This window comes from Myxocyprinus asiaticus, chromosome 1 (assembly GCF_019703515.2).
Source record: "Myxocyprinus asiaticus isolate MX2 ecotype Aquarium Trade chromosome 1, UBuf_Myxa_2, whole genome shotgun sequence".
NCBI lineage: Eukaryota > Metazoa > Chordata > Actinopteri > Cypriniformes > Catostomidae > Myxocyprinus > Myxocyprinus asiaticus.
In genome coordinates, this window is record NC_059344.1 from 19,182,758 (window position 1) to 19,203,106 (window position 20,349).

Here is a 20,349-nt window from a genome sequence, read left to right on the forward strand (position 1 = left end):
CTAAAGAGAGCATGGCATTACAGTTTGAATGTACCCTTCAGTAAAAGTCTTGTAAAAGGGCCCTTTGTGAAAAAATAAACGTTCTTTCTTTTGTTTGGAACAACTCTTCGAGTGGCGTCCCCTTCCCGGAGTGCCCTACAAGGGCACAAAAATGCTGTTTGGAAAACACCCCCTGTTTCAAGTACTTCACGGCATTTAGCAACCATCACAATCCCCAGTAAGGTTTCGGCTGTCGCACCGATCCCAACAACAGTCTCATGTTTTCACTGCCTCAACTTTCAAACACTTTACATCAAGCCAGGATTACTGGGGTAATGTAGTTGCTAGTTTGTTGTGACTCAGCGCGTAGTACAGAATATCTCTCAGTAGACTGTTTTTGCTCAGCACTGTATTTGTTTATACTGTTTGTACTCATTACTCTGATGGAATTATTGTACAACCCCAATTCCAAAAAAAGTTGGGACAGTATGGAAAATGCTAATAAAAACAGAAAGGAGTGATTTGTAAATTTGATTCACCCTATACTATCTTGAAAGCTCAACAACACATTATTTGATGTTTTACCTTGTGAATTTAACTTTTTTTTTTTTTTTTAATAGACACTCATTTCAAATAAAATGATTGCAACATGCTCCAAAAAAGTTGAGATTGGGGTCAAACTTTATTTATAAAGCACATTTAAAAACAACAGAATTTTAAAAACAAAAAGTTCAAGGTCTTTATGAGAGAGAAACTCTCTAATAACAATTATAACAATCTGACAAGTTGAAATAACAAGGTGATGTGAAACAGGAGATGTTAAACAGGTGAGGCAATCTTGTTATAGCATATATGAAGCCTTTAAAAAAGTATAGTCCTTCAAGAGCAAGGATGGGTTGAGGCTCGCAGATTTGCCAACAGATGTGTCAGCTAATAATCCAGCACTTTGAGAACAATATTCAAATTGGAAGGATTTTGGGCAGTACACCCTCCACAGTGTACAATATAGTTAAAAGATTCAAGGACTCTGGTTAAATCTCTGTCCGTAAAGGGCAGTGCCGAAAACCACTTCTGATTGCATGCAATCTCCGATCCCTCAGACATCACAGTCTTAAAAACCATCAAGCGAATAATGAATATCATGATATGGGCTCAGGAATACTTTGGTAGACCTTTGTCACTCATCATTATTCACAGCTGCATCCACAGATGCAAGTTAAGGCTTTACTATGCAAAGCAGAAGCCATACATCAACACTGTCCAGAAGTGCTGCCGACTTCTCTGGGCTCGGTCTCATCTGAGATGGAAAGTAAAACAGTGGAATTGTGTTTTGTGGTCCGACGAGTCCACATTTTGAATAGTTTTTGAAAAAAACCAGCTGTCCTGTTCTCCGGGCCAAAGAGGTAAAGGACCATGCAAGCTGTTATCAGTGTCAGTTCTAAAAGCCAGTGTCTGTCATGGTATAGTTGTGTGTCAGTGCCCATGGCATGGGTAACATGCACATCTGTGAGGGCACAATTAATGCCAGCATTTTTTCCAGGCACGTCCCTGCATTTTCCAGCAGGACAACGCCAAATCACGCACTGCCCAGATTACAAGTACAGTGCTGCTTTAAGATTACGGGAGCTAGATTGGCATGCCTGCAGTCCTGCCCTGTCTCCAATTGAGAATGTGTGGCACATTATGAAGAGCAAAATATGAAAACGAAGGCCTTGTACAATTGTGCAGCTGAAAACCTCCATGATGGATGAATAGGGGAAAATTCTGTTAGCTAAATTAAACAAACTTGTGTCTTTAATGCCCCAGTCCTTAGCCTAATAAGTGTTATTAGATGAAATGGTGACAGTGGTAAACACTCGACTGTCCCAACGTATTTGGAGCATGTTGCAATCATCTGATTTCAAATGAGTGTATATTAAAAAAAATTTTTTTTTTTAAATCACAAGGTAAAGTCGTAGTGCTTGCAAAATAGCACAGGGGGAATCGAATGTACAGATCATCCCTTTTTGTTTTTATTGGCTTTTTACATACTGTCCCAGCTTTTTCGGAATTGGGACTGTAAATTGTTGAAGTCATTATTGTCAGCTGTAATTGTAATTTATTGTCATCTCTCTTGTTACACTTCCAGATGAACTAAATTTCATTCTTGCCTTAAAAATTTGATTGTAAAACTTCTCTTTATTACTACGTGTCCCAGACAAATGTACACAGTCATTTCAAATCTACCAGATTTAAACATCTCTGTTTAGTTATATATTTAAATTAGACTTTTCATGAGCAGTGAGAGATTTTGTGTGATTAAAGAGTAATAATACCATTAGATGGCAGCACATGCTTAGAAAATGGATGCTGGTTGGATACTTTTGTTAACGGAGTATAAAACCTTGTCCTGTTTCTTCACAAGCACACTGTGTTTAAAAAACAAAACAAAAAACACTATGATTTTATACTACCCTAAGCATGTTTCTTAGGATAAAAAATGCCAATACTGTTGAATGTGTGAGCAATGTGCAATCACACAAGTACCATTGCTCTTGTCTTTTAGGCTAGTGGACCATGACTTTCCTTTACATCTTTTGGCTGATATGAGATCCTCTACTAAGTAAAGAAATTATTCTCAAATATCTTTATTTATCTATATATGTCTTCTTTTTACAGATGTTGGTTCACCGTGGTTGAGATTTGGATGGCCAACATGAGTGTCTCTCAGGAAGACTCAAGGACTCACAGGGCCACCGGAACGCACACACTGCCTTCTCTCAGCCAATGGGAGGGGACGGTCAAAACACACTTTTATAAGTGGACCGATAGGATGGATAGATGGTACCCGCACAGCTACCGTGCCTGGAGTGGAGGGGGGAAGACAAAGGTCAGTTAGCATGAACTTGAAGATTAAATTGTCTCCTGTCACACAAGGTAGATCACTGTGTTAATCCCAGTGTTGTGTCACAGGAAAGTGTTTTTCCTAGAGTAAACATTCACATTGTTGTTGCCATATTCAGATACTGCACAAACAGTACAGTATTGTGAACTCTTTATTAGTTTACCACATTTATTGCATTTCCAAGTAGGAAAGATTAAAGGAATTGAGATTAATGGATTATTTTCAGTTAATGTCTGGTTAAAAGTAGGGCTGAGTATCGCCAATCACTTCACAATATTATTCATATTGCGATACATATGTTATCATGATTGAATATATCGCAGTACCCCACAATATCATAACCGGATCATGATTGAAACTGCACCAAACACCTGACAGAGACCCAGTGTGTTCATGAGAGAGAGAGAGAGAATCATGCGTTTTCAGTTTCAATCTTTCTCTCACCTTAAAAGTGGTTTTGACCACACTGTAAACACCATTCTCAAATATTGTGTTTATGTAGATCAGGGGTTTTTGATGCCACAGACCCCCAAATATGATGATTGCCTTGAGGGGGACCCCCTTCCTAAATTTTAGAAAGTTGAAAGACCGATTTTAAACTGTTTGAGAACAGTTGTAAATGTGATGTTATAAAGACAATTTAAATTATTTTCTGGTGTATTATTATTGTACTACAGGTGAAAGAAAGAATTAAAATATAATCTGGAAAATATTTAACCTACTTGTGATTTTTTTTATTTCTATAAACACTCATTTTACTTTTGCGATTTTAGCATTCTGAAGCTTTTACATGACTGAGAATTAGCCGTTGAATTAGCCACACACCCTCATTCCAAAACCCCGCCCTTCAAAGATAATTTTGAGAGCAAAACAGAGCAAAGGAGCAGCATTGTTTGTTCCTGTGGCTGTCAAATTCAACAGTGGCACAACAGCACCCTCAACTGACAAATATTATAAATAATAGCCTAAATGATCCGCTTCAAATACAACATTATGAGAACGAGCAAAATGATTGACAGGTGAAAAGCGTCAATGTCCGCGGTCCGTGGACACATTTTTGTTTGCTATTTACAAAGTGTACAGCTGTCACAGAGACCGGTGAGATATCTCAGGACACTTATTTCTTTCAATATCTTTAAGGGAGTAGACATTTTTTTGCATACCTTTCCATGAAAAAAATTACTGACTTCTTTTTTCTACATAATATTTTAGTGATGTTAAATGTAAAAACCTGAAGATAAATATTTTCATCAAACTGAAATGACGATGTAAAATTTGGCAAATATTTATTATTATTAGTATTATTAATGTTTTACATTATTGAACACTTTTTCTTTCTCTGAAATTTTCCATGAACCACCTAGAACCCACCTGCACCTTGAAAACCCCTGATTTAGACTACCTAGTTCTTTATTACTGAACCATTGGATATGATATGAATTCACAAATAGATTCATAAAAATATTGATACAGGGATCTTGGTTAACCAGAAGTTTCTCCACCTAGAAAAGTTATCCCACCTCAGAAGGTCAAATTAGGTAACTTTACACCTTAAATAAAAAATATTTTCACTGAATACTTCATGTTAGGGCTTCAACAAAAATACAAGCTTCACATTTCTGCTTTTAAACTCTCTGGGATGGTTGCCTGATAGACTTCCATTATAATTGCATTACTGTAAACATGTTTTCATTTGTTAACACTGCGGGAAGAATCAACATTATTTTCTGTGGCAATTAACAGCATGCTGCCTGTAGAGCTTAGGTTGCATTTAACCAAGACTATTCATTTAAATTTCATTTTATGGGTTTCATTATAATACAATTTATACTACAACTACTACAGAACAGTTATTAATGATGAAATGCTAGTCCAATGAAGTCCAATTGAAATATATATATATAAATCATATACATACACACACACACACGCACACACATGTATACATGTTTCGTTTCCGCTGCTGTTCTGTCATCGGAGGAGAACTGATACTGTTTGGTGGTTGCTCTTTGGTTGCTTCTCATTGGCCGCAATACTGAGAGGTCTGTAAGTGCAATCTGGGGTTTGTATTACAGTGGTTGATTTATTTAATGATGTAAGCCATGCAAAGAGCTCTCAATTTCTCTTACTGAATGCGAAGTTTGACATACACAAAGGTCTTGATCAGTGTGTGGGTACAAGTATGCGCTTGCACGACTGTGATGGTGAACAGAGAAGAAAGAGTCCTTGTTAAGGCACAATGTTTTAACATTCTGAATGATGCTTGTTGTCTGCTACAGTGTACCGATAAAGCCTTTTTTAACCATTCAGGTGTGATGTTACATCCAAACCACCAGGGGTGATTGGCTTTGATCCTTACTCAAAAACCTATGTGATTGTCCTTTTTGTGTCATTATGTTCCCTATCTGTCACTCACTCGACATTGGTGTCGATGTAGTGACACTAGGGGTCACTCTTGGGAGCCCGAGACACCTCTGGTCTTTGATAAAAGTCCAATGAAAATTGGCGAGTGGTATTTGCATGCCACTCCCCTGGACATACAGGTATAAAAGGAGCTGGTATGCAACCACTCATTCAGATTTTCTCTTCGGAGCCGAACGGTCATGCTCATTGAGCTGAATATCACTGTTCATTCACCTCTGCTGGATCTGACGGCGCATTTCAGCGGCTTCTCCCTCCTCTGCACTGGTGCACTGCAGAGAACGCCCCTGGGCGCTTCGGCAGAAAAACTAGAGAGTATATTTTCTGAAAGAGCATTTTTCCCCTCTAAAAGAGTATATATTTCTCCAAAAGTGCGGCACACACGGAACGTCTTTTTAAAGACGCGTCTTTTTAAAGATGCTTTTCCGATTGTGTGTTATTTCTGGTTGCGCTCGTTATCTCTCGCCTTCTGATGATCACGATCACTGTCTTTCGTGTCTGGGCACTGCTCACGCGGAGACAGCGTTCGTGGATGGTCATGTTCTCATTGCGAGAATATGTCCATGGCAACGTTGCGGTCGCGGCTCGCCTTCGTAAGAAAGCAAGCCACCCCAGAGGCTCCCGCCTTGGTCCTTTTACCCACGGGTATGAGGCCAGCGCGGCTAGCACTGGGGGCGATTTGGGGACCCCAATGGGACCGCCTCCGCCGGGTATCCCCCTGCGGACCTCCCATTCCCCAGCATGCTTTTCTGCCCCTATCGGGCTTCCGGATGAGTCCACCGGCTCGTCTTATGGCGATTTCGACCTTTTATTCGGAGCCCGCGAAAGTGATGAGCTCTCGAGCGCAGCATCGGAGAGCGGGCTCGTCCAGTCGGAAGCCTCAGCTGGGCCCCTCCCTTCGGGGTCGATTGCCCAGTCACAGGCTGACGCGGAGATGACGACATGCTTTCCCGGGCAGCCGCGAGCGTCTGCTAGAGTGGAACTCACTGCTCTTCCCTGAACCCTCGCGGCTCTGTGATTGGTTCCTGGGCTCACGGCGCCGCTCAAAGCCACGCCCCGCCCCCGTTCCTTTCTTCCCGGAAGTCCATGAAGAGCTGACAAGGTCATGGGAGGCCCTTTTTACTGCCCGGTCCTGATCTTTTCAGCTTCCCCGCCCTCACTACCCTCAATGGTGGGGCGGCCAAGGGCTATTCGGCAATCCCCCGGTGGATAAAGGCGCTTGCGGTGCACCTATGCCTGCAGAGCGCCGCCACCTGGCGCGGGTGCCCAAAGCCCCCGTCCAAGGCCTGTAGGTTTACGTCGTCTCTGACGGCCAAGGCCTACGGTGCCGCTGGACAAGCCGCCTCCACCCTGCACGCCATGGCTCTCCTGCAAGTCCGCCAAGGTGCTAAAGGAACTGCACGAGGGTAGTTCCGCCCTGGGATTGATGCAGGTACTGCGCTCGGCGACCGACCTCGCTACCCGAGCGACGGAGGTTACGGCGCGGTCTCTCGGGCGGACGATGGCCACACTAGTGGTCCAGGAGCGCCACCTTTGGCTCAACCTGGTCGAGATGGGTGAGGCAGACAAGGTGGGCCTATTCGGCGACACTGTCGAGGACTTTGCCCAGCAGTTTTCGATGGTAGAGCAGTGGATGGATGCTAGCCGGCATATCCTGCCCCGGCGCGGCTCAAGATCCTGCACTCCATCTACTCATCGCCAAGGGCATCCCCCTGTGGTGACTGCACTGGCTCTGCCGCAGCCCGCCCCTTCGGCCCGGCCCCGGCATGGAGCCCACCGCAGGAAGCAGACACCACCCGTCTCGCGGCCGCCCAGAACCCATGAAAGGTTTCAAAGCGCCCTTTAGACGGGTGACCCAGGGACAACAAAACCCGCTGCTCTGGAGCTGGTAAGCAGATCTCCATCTTTTTGTTACATTTTGCATTTAATTGCGCTCAAACTCAACACTACAGTGGACGCGCTGTCACGACAGGTTACCCTCAGGGGAGAGTGGAGACTCCACCCTCAGGTGGTCCAGCTGATTTGGAGTCGATTCGACAGGCACAGGTGCACCTGTTCGCCTCCCAAGAATCCTCCCCACTGCCCACTCTGGTACGCCCTGACCGAGGCCCCCCTCGGCATAGACACGCTGGCACACAGCTGGCCCCCTGGCATGCGCAAATATGCGTTTCCCCCAGTGAGCCTGCTTGCACAGACCCTGTGTAAGGTCAGGGAGGACGAGGAGCAGGTCATCCTGGTAGCACCCTACTGGCCCGCCCAGACATGGTGCACGGACCTCACGCTCCTCGCGACAGCTCCCCCCTGGCGAATTCCCCTGAGGAAGGACCTTCTTTCTCAGGGACGGGGCACCATCTGGCACCCGCGCCCAGACCTCTGGAATCTCCATGTCTGGCCCCTGGACGGGACGCGGGAAGCGGTCTACCATCTGCGGTGGTGGACACAGTCACTTAGGCTAGGGCCCCCTCTACGAGGCGCCTGTATGCCTTTAAGTGGTGTCTGTTCGCTAAGTGGTGTTCTTCCCGTCGAGAAGACCCCCAGAGATGTGCAGTTAGATCAGTACTTTCCTTCCTGCAGGAGAGGTTGGAAGGGAGGCTGTCCCCTTCCACCTTAGCAGCACACCATGACGCAGTTGACGGTAAGTCCTTAGGGAAGCACGACCTGATCATCAGGTTCCTAAGAGGCGCCAGGAGGCTGAATCCCTCCAGACCGCGCCTTGTTCCCTCATCGGACCTCTGTAGTTCTTCAGGGTCTACAGAGAGCCCCCTTTGAGCCTTTGCAGTCAGCCAAGCGTAAGGCACTCTCCTTGAAGACTGCCCTCCTGACTGCGCTCACTTCCATCAAGAGGGTAGGTGACCTGCAAGCATTCTCTGTCAGCGAAACGTGCCTGGAGTTCAGTCCAGGTTACTCTCACATGATCCTGAGACCCTGACCGGGCTATGTGCCCAAGGTTCCCACCACCCCTTTAGGGACCAGGTGGTGAACCTGCAAGCACTGCCCCAGGAGGAGGCAGACCCAGCCCTGTCGTCGCTGTGTCCGGTGCGCGCTTTACGCATCTATTTGGATCGCACGCAGAGCTTTAGAATCTCTGAGCAGCTCTTTGTCTGCTTTGGTGCACAGCGGAAAGGAAGCGCTGTCTCCAAGCAGAGGATCGCCCACTGGCTCATTGATGGCATAACTATGGCTTATGTCGTCTAGGACATGCCGCCCCCAGTAGGGCTACCAGCCCATTCTACCAGGGGTGTAGAGGCTCCGTGGGCCCTGGCCAGGAGTGCCTCTCTAACAGACATTTGCAGAGCAGCAGGCTGGGCAACACCCAACACCTGTGCAAGGTTCTACAACCTCCGGGTGGAACCGGTTTTGTCCCAGGTAGTGGCACGCAACACAAGCAGATAAGCCCAGGACAGCTTGCCGGGTGTATCGCTTGCACATAGCGCCTTCCACCTCCCTTGGAGCTGAAGACGTGTGGCATTAATTCCCAGTAGTGTTCACAAACTTTGTTCCCTGGTTGACTTCCTCCGAGCCCTGTGGCAGTCGAGTTTTCGGAGAGACTCGCTGCCAGCCCAGTACACAGGATAACTAAGAGCACTGTTCTGGGGTAGGTGCTCCGCATGTGGCGGTTCCCTGTAAGGCTAACCCCATGCGATCTATATCTTACGCTAGTTTGTTTCCCTGCTGGCAAACTGCGTCTTCCTTGGGCAGAGCCCCTCTGTCCCAGTCTCCATGTTTGAGAAAGGGAGGAGGAAACACTTTACATATCTTTTGTTGTTGACTTCAAAGGCTCTACTGTATTCTGGCACAAATTTATCTGTCACTTGGTAGAAGCTAGCCAAATTAGGCTGATGTCAACATGGTTAGGTTGTGTGACATTCTGGAAAACCATGAACAAAACAATACAAGAGTAAAAAAAATTGGTCAAGGATATGTTAAACACAAATTATGGGTTTAGTTTAATCATGAGTTGCTGCTTGATGTCCAATGTAAAACATTCCTCCTTAAGCAAAACTAGTTGAGAAGTTCTTGTATATTATATGAGAGATGACTGGAGATTTTCAATAAGCAGTATTTGGTGATATGTGAGAAAGAGGAGGGGTTCAGAGAGCATGTCCTTCAGGAGTGGAGAGATGGATGTGTCGGCTGTGGATTAAATGGGACGCTGTTGAATCTGGACTGGACTGAAGTAAATTAGATTGTGCGTGTGAGAGAGAGAGAGTTATTGCAGTGTTTCTGGTAAACATATGACAGCATGCAGCTATTAGGACATAATATCAATCACTATGACAAGACTGTCAGTCATCTGCCATGTCCACACTGTCAACAGTGTCACCTTTATAGACACACATCCCTCTCTCCTTGAATGCCTTGAATGGCACATAACTCTTCACACCGCTGAATGTCGTCTGAGACACAGCTATTTTATTCACTTTTTATTGTTCTGTTATTTTACTCAGATTTTTATCTTGGTTCCTGTTTTTGGAAAATGTCTGAGACACTGTACTGTAGTGTTCTCACATACTGACTGTTGAAATGCACTCTTTGCAGTCAGCATTGTGTAATTTATTCAGTAAGTGAAAAAGTGCTTATCAAGATAAAGCTAGTAATATTCGGCTGATCATATGATCTCAGAATGGCAGCGCTCATGAATATGCACCCAGCACCATGTAAAGAAGCTTTTTCTCAAAGACTGATATGACTTTAGTCTTCATCGCATGTGAGTGTACATAATTTTAAACAAACTGTTCAAAAATACTATTCATGTCTTTCTGTTTAAAAGTTTAGCAATTAGCAAAAAAGCACTGGGTTCACCTTGAAATTGCACACCTTTGTAAGTATAGTAAAACAATGACGTCTGTTGCACATTCCTGAGCTTTTTGAGAGAAGTTCGTTCACAGAAGCTAGGTTTCCATCTCCATATTTTTGTGCGAATTGGGGTATCACATAAAAAATGCTGTTGTTTTTTCTTAATCAGTACAATATTTGTACCTCTCTGTGTGGAACTGATTGGGGTACTCTTTTATATGTAAAGAATCACAAACATCTAACTAGACATTATTTCAATATAAATGTATCTTTATTCTACTGGATAATGCTGCAGCAAAATTAACTGTAATTCCAATGAAAGTCTTCAGTAGAAAATAAGCCAGTTTTCTTTGCACATTATTTTTTACTTGTATGTGGACCTAAACCTTTCAAACGTATGATCAAACTGTGTGTGTGATTACACTTGGCTGGGCTCATATATGTACAATCAAACCGGTTCGATCTGCATTCATGCTGCTGATTACCAGCAGAGTGGGACTGAAGCGGTTGTCATAATGAATCAGCCGCTCAAATAGTCTTTTTAACATTACAATATCTTTATTTATTATGTTAAAAACATTCAAATAATCACAGAATAAAAGTATAAAGCCGTTACCGTCGAAGCTGGCTGTTTTGATGCAGCGCTGCAGCGGTGTTTTCTGACGAAAGAATATACAGTATAAACTAGTTTATTCTATTTGAGCCTTCTCCCATTCCGTCTGTCACTCATTCTCACCACTTCCGGGGCTGGGAAAGTGGAAGGGCTAGCTTTTTAGAACCTTCTATGTTTCTATGCCATGACGAGCTCAGAATCCCATGCTGCACTGCAATGTAGACAATATGGCGGCGCACATACCAGGCAATAGGATTCACAATCGCATCTTATCTATCATAATCAATCATTATAAATGTCTAAAAACCACATATGTTTGATAATGTATAATCTGACCTCCAGTGCATCTGCTGTGAAGTGTACTGTGACATTTTTTGAAATTACAGTGCTCATTAATAATGATAACTTTTAGATTTTTATAATACACAAGCCATATGGACTACTTTAATGGTGCTTTTATGTCATTTTTCGGAGCTTGACAGTAACGAACATGACTAACGCACAGTATCTGATTTGGATCAGGCTCGTTGGACCGATACCCGATTCGTTAAATGTTTGTATCGGAGCCTATACCTATCCAGGTATCGGATCGGTGCATTCCTTAAAAAAAAAAAAAGATATGCTCGCTTGAGGTAGATACATTTTTTTTTTTTCAAGAGAAAGACTATAAATTATGATAGAAACACGTTTACAGTATAGCCTAAACTTTAATAGAATTTATATAGCAGTGTAAATGCGCATGAAAAACTAGTCATGTGACTAAATAATTAGCTTATAACTGGACTATGTCAAATGTTTCATTGGTCATTCTAAAAAATGCCAGAGCCAAAGCCTGCGTAGATTTTGCAGAGCAAGGAAGTCGAATACAAACTTGAACTGTTTTTGAGCAGGTTTTTTGACACTTTTGGTTCATATAGCGCACTCACATACACGATTAATTACAGAATGAATGCGCTGTCGCTCCCAGATATAAGGCAACTGCCACTGAATGCTAGCAAACATCCAGTTCCTCAGTTCGAAGGTGTAAACCACAAGCAATTTATTAAATGTAAAAAAAAAGAGCCACAGTGGTTACAATTTCCCTGGAAGTTACAGTTTTGTTCTCTTGAACAAATGGGATGGAACGTGGCTTTATTTGTGAATTGTTTTTGCGATATTGTGATTTTTCGCATAAATTACATTTGCAATTTGGATGATAACAGCTACTAGCACATATGTTCATGTGAGAACTTGTTTTGTTGTCCGCATAACGAACGTCAGGTTATTTATTCAGTTAATATGACTTACATTTTGAGTTGATGGACTGTGGTATTTACATGCTAAGCATGTAAATTATGACAGAAATTTCATTTTTGGGTAAACTATTCCTTTAACTTTGGTAAATCGTCTTTAAAAGTCATGCCCAGCAATGACTGGTCGAACTGAATGGACAGTAGGAGGGAGAGAGAGGAAGGAAAAGGAATAAAAAAGAGGGTGGGTGAGAGATGTTAGCTGAGTCAGCTGTAGGAAGTCGTGTGGATAGATATCCTGCGCACACCTCCTCACAGCATGGAGAAAAGAACATGATGTCACTCAGAGAGAGGAATGAAAGAGCTGACAACACACTCAACCCACCTGCTGAAGGGGTGTGTGTGTGTGTGTGTGTGTATGTGTGTGGTGAGATTTGACTGTCCAGAGGTACAAAGGACATGTTTGTGAGACAAAATAAAGGGAATGAATGTGTGAGATGAATAAGATACTGTGATGGAGAAATGAGCAGGAGGAGAGAAATGTCCATTTTTTTTATGCAAGTTTGACCATATAATGAGATGAACATAGAGTCTCTCTCTCTCTCTGTGTGTGTGTGTGTGTGTGTGTGTGTGTGTGTGTGTGTGTGTGTGTGTGTGTTTAAATGTTCTGTCTGTCCTGAGGGTTTACTGGATCTGTGTGTATATGTTTTGTACAAAGGAAGTGATACAGTGCATGCCTGAGGCTCAGCTAACCATGAGAATGAGAAGGATGAGAGGAGAGAGAGGGAGGGGAAAACAAGTGCAGGAGGCCCTGAAGGGATTAAAGGACAGAGAGGAATGAAGTATCTTTAACTTGAGGATTAAATACCACTGTGAGAGTGTTTTAACAATGTCACCAACAGCAAAGATAATAAATGTTTTTAGGGCTGGACGATAAAACGATCTTGATATTTGTTGCGATAAAAGAAATCCACACTATCTTCGATAAGCTTTTGAGAAATTTTCTAAATTAAGCCTGTGTTCTACAACTAGACGATCAGGTGAGTAGACATGAGGCGCCGCATAAGTTAATGTGATTCCAAAGCACCTTTAGACCATAACGTCTTTTCCTTCTAAATTTAGCTTCATTAATCAACATGTTACGAGCATTTAATAAAAAACATATAGATTTCTGTTCTTATTTTGTGAAAATTCATAAGATGTAATCATCTCTGGTAAGGAAAGATAATAAAAGTAATAGTTGGTAGCCTAGTCTTTGTCATATTAAAGGGCTTCTATGCCCCCATACTTGTGTATCTGAAAGTAAAAAGATATATAATCTATATATAAAATATATAATCTGTTTATAAATGTAGAAATATTCAAACAAATACTGGACTGCTTTCATTATGCTTCAAAACGAACAGTTGATCTTTTAACATTCATATCCAACTGCACTCGATTGATAAACTTTGTAAAATATTTAAATATTTTGGTACAAGATCCCTCAGACCCCACTGCTTCGGCTGTCTCTGGGCCCCCAATGCAGCTTTGTAGAGACTATTTTGACTGTTTAGGATTTTATTGTTTTTCTTCTTTTCTTCTGGCAACTTGGAAATTTAAAAAAAAAAAAAAAGTGCAATGTGCAAATGTAATAAATATTGACATTGAATGATATGAAAAAGAATATTGTGATAATATTTTTGACCATATCGCCCAGCCCTAAATATTTTACCATTTCTAATTACACAACTCTTTGGCTTGATACTTGATTCTGATTGGTCAATCACAGCATTCTGTGGTCAGATATGGACCCTTTTTTACAGACTCTAATGACATTACGAATTCTAAATTTTCCGTCCTAATTTAGCAGTGGATCTCTCACATTCAAACATTATTTATTTTTTGTTGTTAACATAAACATAACCTTATTTTTTGTGTTATCCTCCTGGGACCAAAGCGCGACTGCTATGTGCATTTTTCATTTCCCTTTTTGATTTGTAACCAGTAGCAAATAGTTTTCCTCATATGGGAACAGCGGGACTTGTTGTGAAGTTGTGAAATGTCCCATGTCTGCCAACCATGTTGAGTGGTCTGAACATCATCTGCAGCCTAAAACTGAACTTTTGGTCAGATGTTAGGAGTGAATGCACTTATCTGCCTAGAAAGCTATAGGATGCTCCCTTGCTCCCTATTTAGTGAAAGACTTAACCTCCAGTGTGCTGTCTGTCTTCACTGATCTCAGAACAGTTCAAAATGCACCTTATTTTCATCCTAACTCCATATAAAGCCTCTAAAAGCAAATTTTTTTAGCTTTTGGATGAACCCATTGATTCTAAATGGAATAATGCACAGGAAATATAGGATTTTTTTGTGCAATGACTAGTAAACTGTGCAATTGACCGTTGTCCGAGGTAACCAATTTCCCACCAAAGCTGTGCTAATCTGTCATATCTCCCGGCGGTCTTTTTCTTTTTACCTATAAAAAAAAATTTCAACTCATCAATATTTCACGAGTTCACTGGAACATATACACTGGCGGCCAAAAGTTTGGAATAATGTACAGATTTTGCTCTTACAGAAATAAATTGGTACTTTTATTCACCAAAGTGTCATTCAGCTGATCACAATGTATAATCAGGACATTAATAACGTGAAAAATTACTATTACAATTTGAAAAAAAATGTTCAGAACTTCTTAAACTACTTCAAAGAGTTCTCATCAAAAAATCCTCCATGTGCAGCAATGACAGCTTTGCAGATCTTTGACATTCTAGCTGTCAGTTTGTCCAGATACTCAGGTGACATTTCACCCCACACTTCCTGTAGCACTTGCCATAGATGTGGCTGTCTTGTCGGGCACTTCTCACACACCTTACAGTCTAGCTGATCCCACAAAACTCAATGGGGTTAAGATCCATAACACTCTTTTCCAATTATCTGTTGTCCAATGTCTGTGTTTCTTTGCCCACTCTAACCTTTTCTTTTTGTTTTTCTGTTTCAAAAGTGGCTTTTTCTTTGCAATTCTTCCCATAAGGCCTGCACCCCCGAGTCTTCTCTTTACTGTTATACATGAAACTGGTGTTGAGCGGGTAGAATTCAATGAAGCTATCAGCTGAGGACATGTGAGGCGTCTATTTCTCAAACTAGAGACTCTGATGTACTTATCCTCTTGTTTAGTTGTACATCTGGCCTTCCACATCTCTTTCTGTCCTTGTTAGAGCCAGTTGTCCTTTGCCTTTGAAGAATGTAGTGTACACCTTTGTATGAAATCTTCAGTTTTTTGGTAAATTAATCTGCTGTGCTTTCCATAATGCAGGGGCTTGAGCACAGGACTTGGACTATCTGACCAAAGCGAGAAATAGAAATAAGGTTGGAGATGGGGAGGTGAAGGGATGCCGGAATAATCATCACCGGTGTGAGGGAAGCCTCCACTTATATATCCCTGGGATATGATTGGCAGACCTAGAGGAACATCCTCCCGAACTTGCGTTTAGAACTTCATTTCATGTTTATTTATTTATTAATTTGGTCAGTAGTCATGTAAAAGTGGGATAATGTACAGTCAGCTCACAATTATTGCAAAATAAACCCTGTGCATTTCTTCTTCGCGATGGGGTCTTGATCACCCTGTTGAGGTTTATTTTGGTTGACTGTACCTTATCCTTTACACATACATTAACTGTTGCAGTTACCAGATGTGAACTCAGATATGCAATCGTCATTACATTTATCTATTCGTTCTCTTAGTGAGATCTTCCTCACATTAGCTTTTGAAAGGTGAAAAAATGGGGGAATAAAAATCAAAACATTCTTGTCACCCTCCACCTCTTTTGAATAAAAGAAGCAAATCAAAGCCCACCCCCACCCCACAGGCTGGGTCACTGCTCTCAGCTCTTTGTGTACCAGGCCTTTGTGCTTAAGAGGCCCTAACAGAGAAATAGAGAGAGAGAAAGACAGAGCACTTAGAAGATGGAGGAGAGACTGACTGCTTTGTGATCACACCATGTTAAAACACACCACTGTAAATTAACCCAATAGTGCCATGCAGTTTATCAAAAGTAAACTGCATGGCAAAATTTGAACTGTGTTGTGTCTGTATGCACAGGGACCAAACAGCCTGATAGTGATCACTGTGCACACACACATACACACGCTTTGTCACCTGCTTAACCCCAACACACAGACAATACCCAGATGCTGCTGCACCCAGTGAAATAAATTATGGCCTGTCCACCTCTCTTTTTCTCTGTCTCTCTCCCTTTCTCTGTCAGTCTTTATCCCCCACCCCCCGTCTTGTGTGGAACATGAAATGAGATATTTTGCAGAATTTCCTGGCTACTTTTTTTCCAAACAATGGAAGTGATTTGGGAATGGGGCTGTCAGGCTCCAAAAAAGTGGTCCATACGACACGTGTGCTGTATTTCAAGTCTTCTGGAACTATACAAAAGCACTGAGTGAGGAACAGACCAAAATTACATTTGATATTCAATGAAAATCTTCCCCTCTGCTGAAGCTTTCTAATCAAATTTGTATACATTAAAATATGACACCTTAAGACATGTAGCACCAGGTTTGGGTGTGCTGTTCCTTTAAGGGGGCTCTCAGACTGGAAGTGTAGTCCGAAACAGAGCACAGTTTGCATGAAAAGTTGATAATGTGAAAGCTTTGTGAACCGGGGAGTGGACCGTGGTACTGAACCCGAGACTACCCGTAGGAGGTGGTCAGAGTTCGGTTTTAATGGAACTGTGGTGCGGTTTGCATGAGTGGGAAAGCAACTTGTATTCGGGTCCGCACTTGTTCAGGAAGTAAAATAACTTGTGCATGTGTTTTTGCCAATTTAAGCATGATGACAAAAACACACGTGCATCATGAATAAAGGGAATGTTGTACGACACAGAAGAGGTGAGGTGACTTTTTTGTAAGGCCTTATGATTTCCGCAATGCAGAAAACACAGATGGAATCGCAGAATCCAGTCCTAAAAAATTAACTATAAAATGCAGAATGTCACAGAATTTGACAAATTTGGCATACAATGAATGTATGAATGCACAATTAATCAAATTAAAATAGTGATATGTCCTATTGTGATGATTAAAGCACAAAAGGCTAGGATTTAATAAAATAAATAAACAGTCTGCATGTGCTGTGCGCTTCAAAATACAGTGCAGCAGTGTATTTGAACAAAATCAAAAACTCCAGTTTTGTGTTGTGTTTTGGAATGTGCTGTGAGGATCTGTATAGAAGCACTTCATTTTATTAAAAATAATGCAGTGGTATGTTAAATTGTTATGAAAATCGATCGATTCTATATTTTTTTTTTTTTTTTTATTACATTAAACTTCAAAACATGGAATTCAGAAAAAAATAAAACAAAATACGATATTTGGAAAAACGGAATTTGGAAAATTATAAAATGGATTTCACTGGGCCCTACATTTGTACTGCTAAAGCAGTAGCGGATTAGCTGAGGGTAATAGATATAGTAATAAACAGTGATAAGTACCAGTAAATGAAGAAAATAAAAAAAGTATAAAAAAGAGAAGTACAAAACGCGATGGAACAATAATAGTAGCATATGTAATTTTAAGTAATCGAAACAGACATGGTTACTCTGTACATTTTCATGCACTTTAAAAGTTAACAGTAATTTGACTCTTTAAAATGTCTTGTGGAAAAAAAGCTTTTGTCCGACTGAAATCGTTTTTGTGAGCTCTGCTTTATCCAGCATGTATACACTTTACCTGGACCACAACTGGCCTCGGCTGTGATGCACGACAGGCACACATAACCGGAAAGTTGAATGTAACACAAACAAGGTAGAGGTATCATGGCAAACGCTATGCACAATGGGCGTAAAAAATGTAAGAAATGTACAGAGCTGTGAAGTTTTACATTTTGTGCTGGTTGTGTGTCTCGCTGTTGAGAATCTAGATAGCTGACTTCTGTTGTTGGGTTTTGCGAGCTAATATTATGCAAAAAGTCAACCGGAAAACATCTACAAAACTTCCTCAGCTGAAGTCATTCCTTGAAATATTTGATTATGCATTGTCAGGTATACTTGGACAGATGAAGCCGAGCTCGGCTACGCAAAAACCCGCTTTAGCTCGATTATAACTGCGCATATAAACGTACTGTCTGTCCCTCATTCAGTGGTAGTCAAATGCATACCGAACTGCAAGAAGACAGCACAGCTTGTGTACCTCTGATAGCTAAAAAAGTGTTATATTGCACAGCATATTGACAAATTGGAGTATATCTTTTTCATTCTTTGTTTGGATTTTATGCAGTCTGTCAGGAAAAGTTCTGACTTTGTTTTGCTTGCACTCGAGGTACAAAACTAGTCTTTCTCTCTAAGCACTCAATAACATCTCTTCAGGCTGTGAGCTGAATAACTGAACAGCAGGAGAGCTTGTGTCAACTCTACGTCACTGTGATAATAAGCTTTTTAATATGGTGCGGGGGTGTGTGGGACGTCTCTTTGGGGTGTTGGTGGGAGGCCGGGCTCCAAAGATGTGAAGTCAGGGATCGTGACTTGGACGCAAGCCAGACACAAGTCCCAATTTGGAGGACTTACAGTATGACTAAACCTGAACAAAATTAGAATACTCGAGACTCGACTTCGACATTATAGTTGTTTACTTGTGACTTGAGTCAGACTCATGCTGATAACCGGGCGAGTCATTTGTTCACAGAATGAGCTTTGAATTAAATTTATAAATGAAATGTAATATTAACAGCAAAAAACAGCTCAAACATACAGTTTCTCAGACATACAACAACTCAATAAAACCTCCAACAAAATTATGTTAGTTGGCATCTACAGAACATGTTTTCCTTAAATTGGTTTCCTACAATAAAATCAACATATATTTTTATTTATATTTATACTTATTTGTTAGACTGAAAGGCCTAAAGTTCAAACTTAACACTACCTACAATCCGCACCCACATGCATTTAAGTTCCTACTAAAGGTTCAATCAAATCACTTTTATTGTGTGGAAATGCACCAGAAAAAGGTAACTCACTTTCTAGTACAGCTGAATTCATTGACATTACTAAGGAGTTGGTTCTCCCTTTGCTTTTATAACAGTTTCCACTCCTCTGGGAAGGCTTTCCAATTGATGTTGGAACTTGGCTTTAGGGGACTGCTCCCATTCAGAAACAAGAGCATAAGTGAGGTCAGGCACTGATGTTGGGCGGTGGGCTCCTAGTCTGTGTTCCAAGTTCTTCCACACCAGACTCAGTAAACCGTTTCTTCATGGACCTTGCATTGTGAACAGAGGCGTTGTCGAGCTGGCACAGAAAAGCAAAGCCTCATTCTACGAAAAAATTTTGTCTAAGAAGATTTCTTGATTTTATGCACCTGCTCGTAATGTGTGTAGTTGAAATTGCCATATTCATTAATTAGAAGGTGGTGTCCAGATAATTTGGCAATATAGTGTATGTGTAAAATCCCAACATTAACCAAATGATCCTTATACATCTGGTCTAATGTCATCCAGACCTACAAAAAGTGTCTGTGTATGATCCATCTCTAAACATAGAATGTACATAATTAATGTTGGCTTTAATTAGACAGTTGTTATGGGAGTCAGCCATCAGCCCAGTGCTCACAGGAAAGTTATGGCACATCCTTAATTACCTGTTGTTAATTTTGATGGCCTTACCCCATTAAAACACATACACACATTTGCCTCTCCAGGTTTTTTGTGTGGACAGGGTGACAGATGAATCAATTCCGTGAGCTTAAGCACTCACACTTCATGTGACTCTTGAGACGTGTGTGTGTGTGTGTGTGTGTGTGTGTTCTTTCAGTGTCAGTTCTACAGTAGCTTTGTTCTCACTATAGAGAACTGGAGAAATATTGAGAGAGTCTCTTCAGTTTGAGAACAAAGAACTCATACAAATACACTCAGTGTACGTGTGAATGTATGTTGTTCTCGTTCTTTAATTCTGTACCTACTACCACACGTTCATGTTTCTCCTGATAAGAGTCTACAAAAGGCTTAAGGTCCTTAAACCTTTAAAAGAGATTTTCACGCTTCGTTCTTCAGTGAAGATTCTCCATGCCCTGTCTTACACAGTTTATGAATGTTTTTTTTTTCGGTGTCTCCTAGAGCGCTAACGCATGCCGTGATTGGATATGATGAGATCAGCGAGCAATCTGGATTGGTTGACATAGTTTTAGAGTTTGATGTTGTTGTCATCGAGAATGGAGTAAAAAACTCTTTATGATGCAACAGTGCATTATTTGGATGACATTATGAGCTTTAATGTATCCGCATGAGTCTGAAACATGAAAAACATCCCACTATCACTACTTTGTATATACTGCTGAACAGTACATTTAACCCCTTCTGAAGTGTCAGAATAATTATTGTACTTTCCGGGTTTAATACAGTACAAGTTAAGCTCAATTTGCAGCTTTTGTGCCATAATGTT

General features: G+C 41.4%; 1 protein-coding gene across 2 annotated transcripts in view; it reads left to right on the forward strand.

The window, feature by feature from the left end:
- The window catches only part of LOC127446745 (lysine-specific demethylase 6B-like), a 152,661-nt gene that overhangs the window by 2,012 nt on the left and 130,300 nt on the right, over positions 1–20,349 (forward strand). For both annotated transcript variants that reach the window (XM_051707916.1, XM_051707935.1), the window contains exon 2: positions 2,638–2,848. The gene's annotated coding sequence lies outside the window, so the exon portion shown is untranslated. The remainder of the gene's footprint in view (positions 1–2,637; positions 2,849–20,349) is intronic.